Genomic DNA, 15,953 nt, shown 5'->3' with positions numbered 1-15,953 from the left:
AACCCCGACTGCTCCTGTCAGAGAGAAGTATATCTTACTTTGAAGATCTCCAGGTAAGGAGATACCATAACTCACTTGAGTGTCTCCATCCTCCCTGCCTGATAAATCTCCCTTCTGTCTAACACGAACCCCCTCCTGTTACAGGTGAAGCCCGCTTCCTTTGTCTGCTCCTTGGCAAGAGCTGAACAAAAGATCCTTCATTCTTTGAAAATAGGCACTAAATCATCTTTCCCTTCCTGTAGCTCTGAAGTGCAGATCAATGAAAGCAGATATTCTGCCCATGCTGGTCTCAAGTCGTTCTAAGAGAACACTACGCTGTAACGAACACTTAGAATAATGAGTTCTAAAAGGTTTGTCAGGGGACGGCGGGAAAGATGGAGCCCAAACCTCCACTGAAGATGGCTGACTGGGTTCCTGACAGGAGATGGGGAATTCTTCTCCTTTGATTTACTTGTCTCCTTGGCCGTTCATCCTCTACATGTTTTCCTCACCCTGAATTCTGGAGGGCGCTTGTTTGCAGGTAGTTACAATCCCTGACAACAGCCGCTGCTGTATAGACAGCTCTCCAGGCCTCTGCTTCTTCCCTCCAATCTCCACCCAGCTGGGCTTTCACTGGTCTTGAACTGAGCCAGGCAGGAACCAGGAAGAGCAATACAGCCAGGATCTGATAAACCTCAATGCCAACAAACCACTGAGGGCAAATGAATTTTTTTTCAAAATTTATTTCACAAGTTTTCAAAATGTTCTTCCCCAAAACCTGATTTTTTAAAATCCCAAATACATATTTTAAACCATTTGCCTAGATTTTTAAAGTATTCTCCGGTTCAGCACTTTGTGTTTACTCTCATTCCTAGATTGGTAAACATACGTACACAGGGCCTTTGTCTCATTCCCACAAAAGTATAAATGATGGCTATATGGGCCCCTACTTATTCCTATGTCAGTTAGATGCCCAGCCTGAAACCTGAGTCAGCAGGAGAGTAGGTGCTTGGCTTGTGTCGCGGGGTCATCCCACTTAATCACTAATCCTCCCAGTAACCCAGCAAAGTAGATGCTATTAGTCTACTTAAAAAGTGAAGAAATTATAAGTCACAGAAAGAGGAAAGTCACCCAGCTAGCAATCGTGAACCACAAGGCTCACCTCTGAACCCTAAAAGGGGTGTGAAGTCTATTTAGACAAAGAGAAGTGCCAGCAACTAATACTGTGGAATATTTATACCTGAAAGGTGCTCATAATTAGGACTTGTAGGTGCCTTACAACCCTTAAGCTCTTTCAAAATAATCAAAGAGAGATCTGAATAATTTTTTTAAAAGTATTTTTATTTATTTATTTATTTTTTAAAGTAATCTTTTATTTATTTATTTATTTTTATATTTTTATTTTTGGCTGTGTTGGGTCTTCGTTTCTGTGCGAGGGCTTTCTCTAGTTGCGGCAAGCGGGGGCCACTCTTCATCGCGGTGCGCGGGCCTCTCACTATCGTGGCCTCTCTTGTTGCGGAGCACAGGCTCCAGACGCACAGGCTCAGTAGTTGTGGCTCACGGGCCTAGTTGCTCCGCGGCATGTGGGATCTTCCCAAACTAGGGCTCGAACCCATGTCCCCTGCATTAGCAGGCAGATTCTCAACCACTGCACCACCAGAGATCTGAATAATTTTAGCACCACTTGAGTGTGCTAAGTTTTTTAAACAATTCTTGTCCTTTGAGAGCGGGTGGTCAGTACAAACCTTGTCAGGGGAACGATTGGTTACCCCGAGCACCGTTTACAGTGGGCTGAGTGGGGAGCATGACCCACTCAGGTGTCACTCGTGAGGACACACAACCACATCCGTTACACAAGGTGAGAGGAGTCTTGTCCTCTCAATGGATCAATCCTTCAAAAGCTCCCGTGAAGTTAGGTCCAGGTGAATCCTCAAACATGGCACAGAAACCCAGGTATCTGCCAAAGGCACAGCAAGAGGAAGTCAGAGAGTCACACTCTGTGGCTCACTGCCCCCGCGGGGGACCTGAGCCTCATGGTCTCCAGGGATGGAAAATACACAGGATCTGGACTCAGGGTCGAGTCCGGAGCTGAGAGGCCTGGGTTTGAGTTTCTCCTCTGACACTTTGACACCCTGATTCATCTTAACCAGCGCATCTCTGAATCTCAGTACTCCTTATTTGTAAAAGGGGGGGTGGGTTCTCACAGGGTGATAAAAGTCCTTGTTAAACAAAGGAAGATCATATTAAAGGTTGACAGTTGGATTTTAAGCGCTGAGAGAAATGGAGCAGAGATGGTGTGCCTGAATTTGCCTCTGCCCAGGGGAAAGAAGTCATCAGGATCCTCACTCCCACCCGCTACCATCTAATGACCCAGAAAATACAAGAAAGGGCCTCCTGCCCCGAGATGTATCTGGATCGCTTCTACCGAGATTAACTGGCCAAGCCCCGGTTTTCCCTTCAGAAAGTGGTGCCTCCAGGCCACACTGGGCCTGGGACTCTTGGGCTGAGGCTTCAGGCTGTGATGGCCAGATTCCAGCCCCCTCTGCACCGCAGGCAACATTCCTCCCTCTGAATGGTTCTGCCCACATGACCCAAGTGTCACAGAACATTCTCCACTCCTGCTTTCTCAGGTTCTATAAAAAGGTCACTTCGGCCTCTTCCACCTCCTCAACTTCCTGCCTTAACCCATGTTATTGAGGCTGTATTCCCAATAAATTAGTTCGGTGGAGGGTTTTTTCCTGGGTGCCTGTTCCTTGACCTTGAAACATAAAAAATGGTAATGTCTCTCTGAGGCAAGGGAACTCAGAACATGGAGTCTCTGCTAGCCTCTTGGGATGGAAGAAGCAAAAATACCATCCTTATTTCTGGATCTACTATAATAATGAGAGCAAACCTCAAACTGGTATCTCTATAAGTTGGCCTGCGTTCATGACAACCAAGTGCCAATAACTGTGCTAAGGGGTTCTTTTGAAAGTATCATCTCATTTGAATGAAAGGTAACAAAATAAAATCTCTGCATCTGAACAGAGATGCCACAGAAATATTAATGACACATGCTCCGTTCTGCTCCCTGGGGCCACCCGTTGTTTGTCACCCCTCCCCCTCAAAAAGAGACAGCTGTAAATTAAGCTGGAAGTGAATTGATTGCTATGAACAGAGCCCATGACTGAAGCCAAGACCTGGTCTCTTACACATAAAACTCAAGGAGCACAGCTACCCTTGTCCAAATTCATGAATTTTCTGAAGAGATCAACCATTCTCTTCTCTTGTCCAGGGAGAAAATGATATATAAGCTCTAGAAAGGGAAAGGTAGAAAGAGTTTTAGAAGAAAGAGAAGTAGCATTGAGAGTTTGCCCATTTGGTGTCCCCATTTGTTTTGAAAGGTTGGGAGGGGAGGCCGGGAAATAAATACAAGAAAGTTCTGAGGGAAGGGGGTGGGCACAATTTGAGAGTGACAACCCTATGTTGCCCTGACGAAGACATGGACATTGGGAGTGTGGGCCTGTGTGCCATTCACAAGAAGCCACCTGATGAGGCCAAGGGATGCACAACAGAAATGCCTGCGAACAGGCTCGCGGGAGTAAGAGAGGAAGAGGCGTCCTCCATGTGAATCCCTCATACCGGGGACTTCCCAACAGCCAAAGGTGCCCCTAGACAGAGCAACCCCCAGGCATTGTCTGTGACAAGAGAGGAGACCATGGGGACAGTAGCATCTCTGGCAACATGAGAACAAGATGCAGGAGAGAATGGAGCGTTATGCCTCCTTTTACCCACTGCTGCCCAGCTGTGGTCGCCTCAGTGCCCCTGACATTGGAGCCAACTCCAGAGAGGGAGAGGGGAGAAACTGGAAATAGTTTTGAACTGGAAGTGGACCTAATCATTCTAAACTTGACAGAAATCACTGATTGGCCTGAATTTACCCCAAAGTGTCTAGATTGAGTTGCTGGCCAAAAAACAGCTTAGAAGCCAAGAATCACAAATGAAACAGAGTTACATTTCTTTTTTACACACCCAAATGATGACTGGGAAACGGCAGACCCTCCACAGCTGTTAGTCACCATGAATCAAGGGAGCCTTGACCTGGAACATGGAGGCTGACTCCCTTCTTGGGATGGGAGAAGAAAAAAAATCTAATTGTTTTGATTTTCCTGTAGCAGCAAGGACAAACTACAAACAATATCTGAGTAAATTGTCCCCCAAAATAATAAAGATAATAACAACTGCTACCAAAATTGAGAACTGTGTGCCAGGCATTTACCCATGTTGTTTTGTTTAAACCAATGAAAATACTGCCGGCATTACCATAGAGATGTGGTTCCACATGATTTAGGTGGCAGGAAGGACCAGCCATCCAACTGTTCTTTCCTAGTAAGCCCTGTAGCTCAGAATCCCTATCAGCTAAGGTGAGGAGAAAAGATCATGACTGGAGACCAGGTGTGTGGAGGTATAAGATTCCTGACATGGGTACTGCCTCATCTCCTTATTCTGCTCTTCTGACAACAGGGCTCCAGAACTCTGGCTCCCGATTGAGGTAGAGTGAACCAAGGGCCAGGGCTTGGACATGGCAAGTCAGGCACTTGCTAGGGTGCAAAATTTAAGAAGGTGTCCAAAAAAAAGAAAAGATGCTCAACATCACTAATCATCAGGGAAAAGCAAATCATACCCAAAATGAGATATCACCACACACCTGTCAGAATGGCTATCATCAAAAAGAACACAAATAACAAGTGTTGGTGAGGGTGTGGAGAAAAAGGAACCCTTGTGCACTGTTGGTGGCAACGTAAATTGAAGCAGCCACTGTGGAAAACAGTATGGAGGTTTCTCAAAAAAACTAAAAAGAGAACTACCATACGACTCAACAATTCCACTCCTAGTATATTTCCAAAAAAAAACCCCCATAAAAACACTAATTTGAAAAGATACATGCACCCCAATGTACATAGCAGCATTACTTATAATTGCCGAGGTACAGAAGCAACGTAAGTGTCCATCAACAGAGGAATGGATACAATGGAATACTACTCAGCCATAAAAAAGAATGAAATTTTGCCATTTGCAGCAACATAGATGGACTTGGAGAGCATTATGCTAAGTGAAATAAGTCAGAGAAAGGCAAATACTGTATGATATCACGTATATGTGGAATCTAAATAATACAACAAACTAGTTAATATAACAAAAAAGAAGCAGACTCACTGATATAGAGAACAAACTAGTAGTTACCAGTGGGGAGAAGGAAGGGGGGAGGGACAATGTAGGGATGGGGGGAAAAAATAAAAAGGGTTATTATAGGATTATATGAAATCATGTGTGTGAAACTTTTGAAAATTGTAAAGCACTATAGAATTTAAAGAATATTTCATTCAATTAAAAAAAAGTTAAAACTAGATTTGTGACATTGAATGCACTTTTCCCTTGAACATAAGGTCAATAAACTTTAAGAAATTTAAGGACTTCCCTGGTGGCACAATGGTTAAGAATCCGCCTGCCAGTGCAGGGGACACGGGTTCAAGTCCTGGTCCCAGAAGATCCCACATGCCGCGGAGCAACTAAGCCTGTGCGCCACAACTACTGAGCCTGCGCTCTAGAGTCCGCAAGCCACAACTACTGAGCCTGCGCTCTAGAGCCTGTGAGCCAGGACTACTGAGCCCACACGCCTGCGCACCTAGAGCCCGTGCTGTGCAACAAGAGAAGCCACTGCAATAAGAAGCACGCGCACCGCAAGGAAGAGTAACCCCTGTTCACCCCAACTAGAGAAAGCCCGCACGCAGCAAGGAAGACCCAACAAGCCAAAAATAAATAAATAAATAAATAAATTTTAAAAAAGAAAAGAAAATTTTAAAAAGGTGCCCCAAAACTCAGTAATCAAGATAATATTCTAATGAAAATATTTTTAGTAAAAATTAATGCAAAAATATTCAGAATAAACAAAATATCAAAATTTCAAATAAAGACAAGGTCAGTATTATTGATTTTTCTTTTTGTTTCAGGCTCCAGGACGGCTCAACATGTTACTGTTACTGACCCTAAAAAGAAGAAAGAAAACTATATTTATTCACAGGCTGTATGATTGTCTGTGAGGAAAATCCAAAGAATTGACAAAAAAAAAGTTCCTACAACTCATAAATGAGATTAGCAAGTGTATTTGCCGGCTCAGGGTGCTATAACAAAATATCATTATTTCTCACAGTCCTGAGGGCTGGGAAGTTAAAAATCAAGGTGCCAGCAAGGTAGATTTTGTTCTGAGTCCTCTTTTCTTGGCAACCTTCCCTCTGTGTACTCATGTGACCTCTTCTTTATGCGAGTTTAGGAGAAAGAGAGAGAGAAAGCAAGTTCTCTGGTGTCTCTTCTCAGAAGGCACTAATCCCATCATGAGGGCACAACCCCCAAATACCACCAAAGGAGTATTACGGTTTCAGCATATGAATTTTAGGGGGACACAAACATTTAGTCCATAACAGCAGGGTCACAGGATATATAGTCAATATGCAAAAATCAATTATATCTTTATATAATAGTAATGAATAATTGGCATTCAGTTTTTAAAGCATCATTTACAACAGCAGTCCCTCCAAAGTACTTAGGTACAAATCTAATAAAATATGTTCAGGATCTGTATGCTGAAAACTATAAAACACTGATGAAAGAAATTAGGTAAGACCTAAGTAAATGAATTCACCACATTCTTGGCTTGGAAGACTCATAGTGTTAAAATGTCAATTCTCTCCAAATTGATCTGTAGAGTCAATGCAACCTCAATAAAAATCCCAGCACAATTTTTTGGTAGATATCAACAGTCTGATTTCAAATGTTTCCTGGGAAGGCAAAGTGACTAGAATAGGCAAAACAATTCTGAAAGAGAGGGAGGACCAAATAGGAGTTTTCACAGTGATTTCAAAACTTACTATAAAGCTGCAGTAATCAAGACAGCACAGTATTGGCAAAAGAATAGATACATAGATCAATGGAACTGAACAGAGTCCAGAAGTAGATTCACACGAATGTAGTGAACTGATTTTTGACAAAGGTAAAGGCAACCCAATGAAGAAAGTATAGTTTTTTTCAACACATGGTGCTAGAAAATTGGACATCCACATGCGAAAAAAAGGGGAGGAGGGAGAACCTCGATGTATACTTCACACTTTATACAAAATTTAACTGAGAATGAAGCATAAAACTAAATGTATAATGTAAATTTATAAAACCTCTAGAACAAAATAGACTAGAAAATCTTTGTGACCTTGAATTTTGCAAGAGTTCTTAGATACAACAGCAAAAGCATAATCCATTAAAAAATAATATATTAGTCTTCTTCAAAATTAAAATCTTTTGCTTGTCAAAATATACTGTTAAGAGAAAGAAAAGAAAAGCCACAGACTGGGGGAAATATTTTCAAAGCATATGGTCTAACAAGGAACTTGTGTCCAGTATATATAAAGAACTTTCAAACAGTAATCCAACAAAACAATCCAACTAGAAATAGGCCAAAGATTTGAACAGGCACTTCATCAACAAAGAACAGTAAATTTTACTATATGTAAATAAAAATACACTTCTTAAAATGTAAGAGATTTAGCTAAATCATACTTATATAACATTTTATACATTTGGATGCATACCTTAGCAAATAAAAAAAAAGGATGAAATCAATGCACTAAGGATCCAACTCAAGAATTATTTATTTTTTAATTTTTAACTTTATTTTATTTACTTATGTATTTATTTTTTGGCCTCACCACACGGCATGAGGGATCTTTGTTCCCTGACCAGGGATGGAATCTGTGCCCCATTAAGTGGAAGCATGGTGTTTTAACCACTGGACTGCCACAGAAGTCCCAATAATTTTTTAAAAGATCACTAAATTATGCCCAAAGAAAGTAGAAAGAAGGGAAAGATAAATAGGAAAAAAATAATGAAAGACGAAGCAAACATACAACAGAGGTCAACAAAGCCATAAATTGGTACTTTGAAACAAACAATAAGAGTGAATATTCTGAGGAAAATCACCCATAAAAGAGGAGTTTAAATGCACCAAATAAGCAATGTCAGGAATGAAAAGGGGGACATAACTATAGATAAGGTAATTATTGAAAATAATATAGTAAGAGAAGTTTGTGAAACAGTTTTATCCCAATGAACTAGAAAATATGGGCCAAATGGATAATTGGACAAATTTCTTTAAAATCCTGACACTAGACAAAATAGAAAATCTAAACTGTCTTATGAAGATGAAAGAAATTAAAAACCTACCCACCAAGAAGAAAACTCCATGACCTAAATCTCCCAACAGTGACTTCTACCAAACACTCAAAAGGAAGAAATGATGTTAATAGTTCATAATTGTTTTAGAGAAGAGAAAAAGAGAGACCCCTCTATTTTACCTTGATACCAAAACTTGATAAGGATATTAAGGGAAAGAAAAATTATAGGCCAATCTCACTCACGAACATAAATGCAAAATTCCTAAACAAAATATTAACACTGAATCCAGCTTTATAGTAAAAGGACCTATAACACAATGGGTTTAGTTTTATTTCAGTAATGCAAGGTTAACTTAGCATTCAAAAACAAAAGTAATTCATCATATCAACAGAATAAAGGAGAAGGTTTGCTTATGATAAATCATTGAGCTATAGATTTTTATTTTGTGCACTTAACTGTATTTGTGTTATATTTCACAATTTAAAAAAATTAACATAATGAAGGCATTTCAGGCAGACTAGGCTACCTTGAAATTACAACTTACATTACAATTAAATTACCTTACAGCTAAAGATACTGGACAGTATGCAATTTTTAAAAGTTCATTGTATGGCTGAGCTTGCAAGGAAGAAAGATAAATCCTCAGGTTCTAGAAAGACAGCAGAAACTGAGAACAAAGTGGCAGCGCCTAATGAATCTCAGGTAGCCTGCTGGTGGGCGTGGGGGGCCTCAATGCCAGTACCAGTGTCGGTGCTAGTTCAGGGTGTGTGAAAGATTACGAGCTCAATTTTAAGCCACATATGCATGTGAGACATTGATGTCAAGAAGGAGGTAGGTTGTTAAATGTCTGAAGCACAGGATAAAAAAAGGTAGGCTAGAGATTGAAATTTGAGAATCTGGCATATTCGTTGGGTTTAAAGACTGTCTTTGCGGCCTTGAACCCCACAGCACTCTGTGTTTTTTCTCCCCCCATTAATATTGGTGTTTTTCCACTTTATGTATCTGTCTTTCCCTCTAGACTCAGGGTGGGAATCATTTCTGGGTCCTCAGCGCTGGATACAGAAGAGATACTGCACAAACAAGCTGTTGAACTATTGGCTGTCAAACGGCAGGAAGCCAAGGGAGGAATCTGGTCAGGCTCCAGACGCCGTGGAAGAGCAGGTGAGCCTGGAAAGTGGGCAGGATGTGTTGGAAAAGGGAGAGCTGGGCCTCTAAGGAGCCACCTGGGGAGGCTCAGAGGAAGGCGTGATGCTGGGAGCACAGGGGAGCCTTCAGAGAAGAGGAGGTTGGTGCCATCTGGGTCCAGACTGCCTCTTCCATCTGGGGTCTGATTCTCCGGAGGTTCTGTTGATGGACTGGTTAGGATAGTCCCCACACCTCCTACCACCCACCCTCCTGCGCTGGCCCTGTGTGCCCATGGGAATGTGATATGAATAACCCACGCCCTAAAGTATGATCGAAACTCCCGCCTCTTTTGTTATCAGAGCTTCATCTGCTGGTGCAAGTCAGAGAGTCTTGGTGCCTGAGACCATAAATCTGCTTTCAAATGCCCAGAGCTGTGTCTCTCTGGATCTGTGAAAGATACCCTAAAGTCCCTCCTTCCAGAGGAAGACAACCACTCAGCTGATGACAGAAACATCCCCACTGTAACCAAAGCCCTTGCGCATGCCAGGTGCTTGCTGCAAGAGCTGTTGCCTGACTCACCCTTCTTTCTCAGTGGCATTTGGCATCGTTGCCAACTCCTGAAGAGCCTTCGGTCGCACACCTGGACATCTAGGGGCGGCGGTGGTGGGGATACACCAGGCTCCCAGTCCAGCGGGCTGCTTCTTAACCTACTTACTTTTAATCCTCATGGAGGCCACGGCACCACCAGAAACAGCCCCAGACCTGACTTTTTGAAACTGAAGGGAGAATCAGGAAGATCAGTGAGCTACATCCTCCTTTTAAATAACCTGAATATAGCTGGAGGAGGCACAGTTATAATGTTCCCAAAACAGGAGAAGGATGGATAAAAATAAGCCTACCAAGAATATGTCGCAGACTATAGCAATCAAACAACCTCTGCATAGAGAAAAGAAAAAAAAAAAAGACCTGGTAGAAATTGATCAAGTTATCTTCCAAAGAGTCTACAGTGAGCACACCTATTCTATTTTCCAAGTAAGTCTATTGTGTGTATGTATGTCTCTTCCACATATATCTTGAAAAATGCCAATATGCATTTTGTGGAGAACTAACATGGGCATATTTATTACCCTGTTCTCTAATTTGGCAGACTGAGCTGCACCTCTTACTCAAGTGATTACCACAGCAACAACAACTCCTTCTACAACAGCCCAGTGCCTGTCTGTGCTAGGCAGGGCGTCGGCTGGGTTGGTCCTGTGGAGGTTGGTTGTAACCTTGGTGGCAGCTGTATCTTGAAGTCGGGGCAGGAGCCAGATTGCCATGGGCTGTATGGCGAGATGGAGCAAGAGAATGAAGGGTAAGTCTGTCTAAGAAGGACAGACGTAGAAAAGGTTTTCTGTAAGGAGGTTGCATGGCTTTGCTCTGGCTGCCATTAACAAACACCACAGACTGGGGGGCTTACACAACGGAAATTTATTTTCTCATAGTTCTGGAGGCTGGAAGTCCAAGATCAAGGTGTCAGCAGGTTTGGTTTCTTTGGAGGCCTCTCTCCTGGCCGCCTTCCCACCGGATCCTCGCGTGGTCTTCCCTCTGCACACACACATCTCATTGTGCATTCAAATTTTCTCTTCTTAGAAGGACACCTGTCAGACTGGCTTATGGTCCACCTCAAAGGTCTTGTGCTAACTGAGTCACCTCTTCAAAGGCCTCGTCTGCGTATGCAGTCAGGTACTGAGGGTTGAGTCTTCAACGTAGGAATGTGGGTGGGCACATTTCAGTGTGTAGCAGAGTTCAAAGAAATGTTTTTCTTTTACTATGCAAGTGACAACATTTTTCATGTGGAAAGAGCTCACAGAGGAAGAAAGGACAATTGGTAGAGGAAAAGTGCTGAGGCCAGGGGAGGGCTGGGATGTAGAGCTCAGGGGAAAGGGAGCCCTGGGCAGGAAGAGGGAGGACCTGCCCCAGTAAACGGAGGGAAGCAAGAGGTTGGAGCAGGTGCAATCTCTGTCTCTATAATTTGACTGTGAGAAGCCGGTGAGTCTTCACATGACAGAGGAAGCAAATGTCTGGGAGCTTAAACTGGAACCATTTTGTGGACAGTTTGGCCACATATGTCAAGAACTTCAAAAATGCGCATGTGAATTGACCTAGAAATTCCACTTCAACGCATTTATCTTCAGGAAATAATTAGGGATGTGCACCAGGATCTAGTAATAATAATGGCTAGACAAAGGAAACTACAGTGTTGTTTATCATTTTAAAAGGGCAGAAAACAAGCTCAGTATCCAAACATAGAGGGCTAGGTAAGCAATCTGGTGTATGTTCTTAAAATGTAACCTTGAGAGTGTATGCAGCCATTAGTTATAGAAGTGTGCTTATTAAGATGGGATGAGGGGCAATCACACAAAGAATGATCATGCTTTTTTTAAAAAGTGATGGCTATATATAAAAGAGAAACGAGAGCCCATGTGTGCAGGAGGCGGAGCTTAACTGTGGTGATCTCTGGGTGGCGGGATTCAGGGGCTAATTATTCTCTTTTTCTTAACTATAGTTTCTAATTTTTGCCACAGTGAACGTATTATTTAAGCAAGATGGGGGGAAAAGCAATACAAATTTTTTTTTAATGCACCACCTGGATTTCTTTTCAGGGCTATTTTCCACAAAGAAATGAATTTTTTATTACCTCTTAAGAGTTGTGTAAATGATGCTGGCAGGTAGAAAATAATAAAGCTGATATGAACACACTCCCTGCAGATCGAGATCCTGTGTTGCGTCCCCGGGGCCTAAGACAACATTTAGCACACAGTAGGCCTGCAAGTGAATGGTTAAGGACAAAAGCGGTTGGATGCGGTGCTGGGGGCAGGGAGGGTTACTAGGCTTCCTCCAAAGTGAGAAAATCACTCTGACAGCAGCCTCCATGTGAGGTGTAAAATCATGCCTTAGTAAAATAACAAATGACCACAAGCCATGAAGCCCTGTTGTGGCTCCAGAGTTGTCAAGATCTAGACGATTCTTTCTATATAGGTTTTGAGCCTGTGGGAATGTGGGCTCCAACTTCTGCCCACTGCTCAGGCTGCTAACCAACCTGGACTTCAGCCCCCATCAGAGGCAAGGCATTTGCCTTCCAGAAAGCCTTCGAGGCCAGAAGGCTTTGGTATTGGAGATGCAACGTCCTCAGAAATGTTCCATCTTCTTTTTAGGTCTATTGTCATTACCACTATATCCTGAAGGCATTACTTAGATGTTGTGAGCCAACAGCCCTTTAAATTCACGTTATGGGCTATTTAAATAGCACAGTACGGCTATTTAATCTCATTCTTAGATGTAAATGTTTCTGATGCTGTAGAGAGGAAGAGAATGAGAGAATATTATTGCAACAGAGGATGAGTCTAATGTCTTCTATCTCCCAGAGACAAGCCAAGACTGGAGATATTTATCCGCTCAGTATTCAGCAACATGGTATTAATTGTCTCTGAGTGTTTTGATGGGTAGTTCATGCAAGGGTATTAATGAAAACAGCCCCACTTCATTTTAAAATTAACTACTTGGCCATTGAGCAACAGGAGCTGATAAATGATGGCAATAAATTTGTGATGGAGATTTACGTCCTCGTAACTCAGAGCAGGGCCATGGACGTGCTCAGATGGGGTGGGGAGATAAGAAGTACCAAAAAGTAGCTTTATCCAAGAGAGTATTTCTCCCAAATCCTTACTGAGCCCGTTAGCTGACACCTTCTTTTGGGATGTCACAGGTTGGTAGATACTTGGCCTCCCAGGTGCCGGGGGCAGGTCCCAGGGGAGGTCTCAGGCCATCCTGCTGGATGAGTTGCTTCCTGATCTGTGAGGAGGTGCTTCCTGGGCGCCTGTTCTGACTCTGCCCGTTTCATCCTGATAGCTGGGAAAAAAGCTCTCATGCACCTGCGCTTCTGCAAAGCAGTTCTTCCCAGGCTGGCGCGGCTGACACAACTGCTATTTCCTCAGAGCTGCCCCTTGCTAAGACAATGGGAAAATCTACCCAGACGGACATAGCAAGGCGGGAAGGAAATATTTCTTGCACATCTGTTGTCAGGCTCTGGGCTAGGTGCCTAATTTACATAATTCCATTTAATCTCTACAACCATCTTGAGAGGTGGCTCTTATTAACCTATTATTAACTCTGTTTTAGACAGAAGGAAGTTGAAGCTCATAAAACTGAAGTGACTTGCCCTGAGCCTGTGCATGGTGCTTGCCTGGAGACCACGCGACAGGCAGAACGTGAGTTTTGAAATCACAGAAGCCAAATTTGAATCCCAGGTACCCCACTCGCTAGACTGGTAATCTTGAGAAAATTATTTAACATTTCTGTGCCCACAGGTTTTTTGGTTTTCTTGTTCTTTTGCCTGTCTACAAAAGATAATGACACAGTCATCATGGGATTCTTGAGCAGGTTAAATTAAATAATAAAATGAAAGTCAACCAGGCTGGGATTCCAAGCCAGGCTTTTCAGACTCAAAGTTCTTGTAAATTAAACCATAGAAACTCACAACCTTGGAGAGACACAGAAGCCAAGGTAGGATGTCACCGCCAGAGCTGTCCAGGAGGCAAGCAGGGCACTGAGAGTGGGACCCACTGAAGTGCCATGTAGGGCTTGGATCTGCTGAAGGACGAAGCTAGAGCAGCGTTATCCTTGCTGGGGGTGGGGTCATAACAAGGTCAGCATCCAAGCATATGTGAAGATGGACCAATATATACCCATCACATGGGAATGACAGAAAAGTACCCCCCAAGAAATTGAGAAACCTCACAGTCTGCGAGAGGAGGAGCCTCTGGAAGGAAGATGAGGGGATGATAGAGAGCCAAAGTTGTGGCCATGGGACATCCCAAAGAGCGTATCCTTGGGGTGACCAGAAGGACGCTGTCTGCTACCTGAGACTCTGCTGCAGGAAGTCATTGACAGAAGTCATTCTCATTGGAAGTTTTCTAAAGCGGAAGTCATCCAGCTGCTGGAGGACTGGTGGGGGACGGTGATAAGGATCTGGGAAAGGAAGTTCATTTCCAGGCCTTGGGATTAACTGAGGGCTCTCAGCTCTAAGGAAGCTCCTGACAGTATGGTTAGGGCCTGGGAATCCATCTGGAGGTCGAGTACAATCTCGAAGCAGAGAGAATATGGTCCAGTGGGAGATCATGGATGCAGTACCCACTGGTGCAAATATTTAGGATTCAGGGAAAGCAGTGTGTAATTGGCAGGTGCAGTACAGAGTGCCAAAGAAATGATTCCTACCCTCAGGAAGTCCCCTGGGGGAAGACAGTGAACAGGCATTTATGACACATTGTGGTCAATGTTTGTTCCCAGAGAAGCCCTGAGGAGAGGCCCCCAGGCCATCAAGTGGCAGTTGGTTCCTGGAGGAGCTAGGACCAGAAATGGGACTTCAAAACAATGGCAGCTTATCTGGACAGCAGAGAGGATGTCCCCATGATTGGCCTGCTTCAAATCTTGTTCTATTCAGTAACGTGGCTTATATGACGAACCACATTCGTGATTCAGCTCCTACCTCAATCCCCAAGCTCATTTCTCCTCATGCCCTGCTTCCCACTTGGTCTACAGCAACATCAATTGCTTGTGGTTACCAACATAGCCAGACTGCTTTTTGCTTTTGATTATACACTCCCGTTTGCCTGAAATACTCTACCACCTCTGAGGGCGACTAAATTCTATTCATCCTTTAAGAGTCTCTTAGGACTACTTCTCTACCTCCCCTGTCTGGTATTAAATGTCCCTCGTGGATACCCTTGTCTCTGTCACTGTCTTCCCTACCTTGTGTTAGATTTAACTATGTGTTTCTCCCTCACTGGACAGTGCACTAGTTGATATCAGGAACTATATGTTCTTTCTTATTGTTAAAGTATCCAGCAGTTAGCTATTGCTTCATAAATACGTGGTGCCACAGGTCACCCAGTTAAACTGGAATTTGTAGTCAAATTTCAGTTTCAGATAAGCAATGAATAATTTTTTACTGTAAGTATGTCCCAAATGTTACATGGGATATACTTATACCAAGTAGCATGTGTCTCAAGTATTTCCTGGGACATACTTATACTAAAAATGTATTTGTTATTTATCTGAAATTCAAATTTAACTGGTCATCCTGTGTTTTTATGTGCTGAACTGGGTAGATGTATTTCTCCCATTAAGTTTCTAAAAAGATCAAAGGATGTGAGCAAGAGTGTTCTTGCTCTGCCGATGGAAAAATATTCAGTCTGGTGGGGAATTTGGCAAAATATTTTCAAATATAACTGGATAATTGTACAAAGATACTGGGAATTAATTCCAGTATTTTCAATGACCCAAAGTTTGAAACAACTTAAATGGACCACAATAAAGGCTTTGGTAAAATGAAATAGAATTTTCCGTGCAATATAACATCAAGATTAAGAGCACAAGGGGACCAGTGGTTAAGACTCTGGGCTTCCACTGCAGGGAGCGTGGTTTCTATCCCTGGTCAGGAAACTAAGATCCCACGTGCTGTGCGGTGCGGCAAAAAAAAAAAAAAAAAAAAAAAGATTAAGAGCACAGGGGGTTCTGGAGTCAAAACGCTTAGGTTCAAATCCAGGCTGCAGAGGATACTATGAGATGCTGAGGAAGGTTACTTAAATTTTCTGTGCCTCAGTTTC

This window comes from Balaenoptera borealis, assembly GCF_965194805.1.
Source record: "Balaenoptera borealis genome assembly, chromosome: 1".
In the NCBI taxonomy this organism is placed as follows: domain Eukaryota; kingdom Metazoa; phylum Chordata; class Mammalia; order Artiodactyla; family Balaenopteridae; genus Balaenoptera; species Balaenoptera borealis.
Note: the sequence above shows the minus strand (reverse complement) of the source record.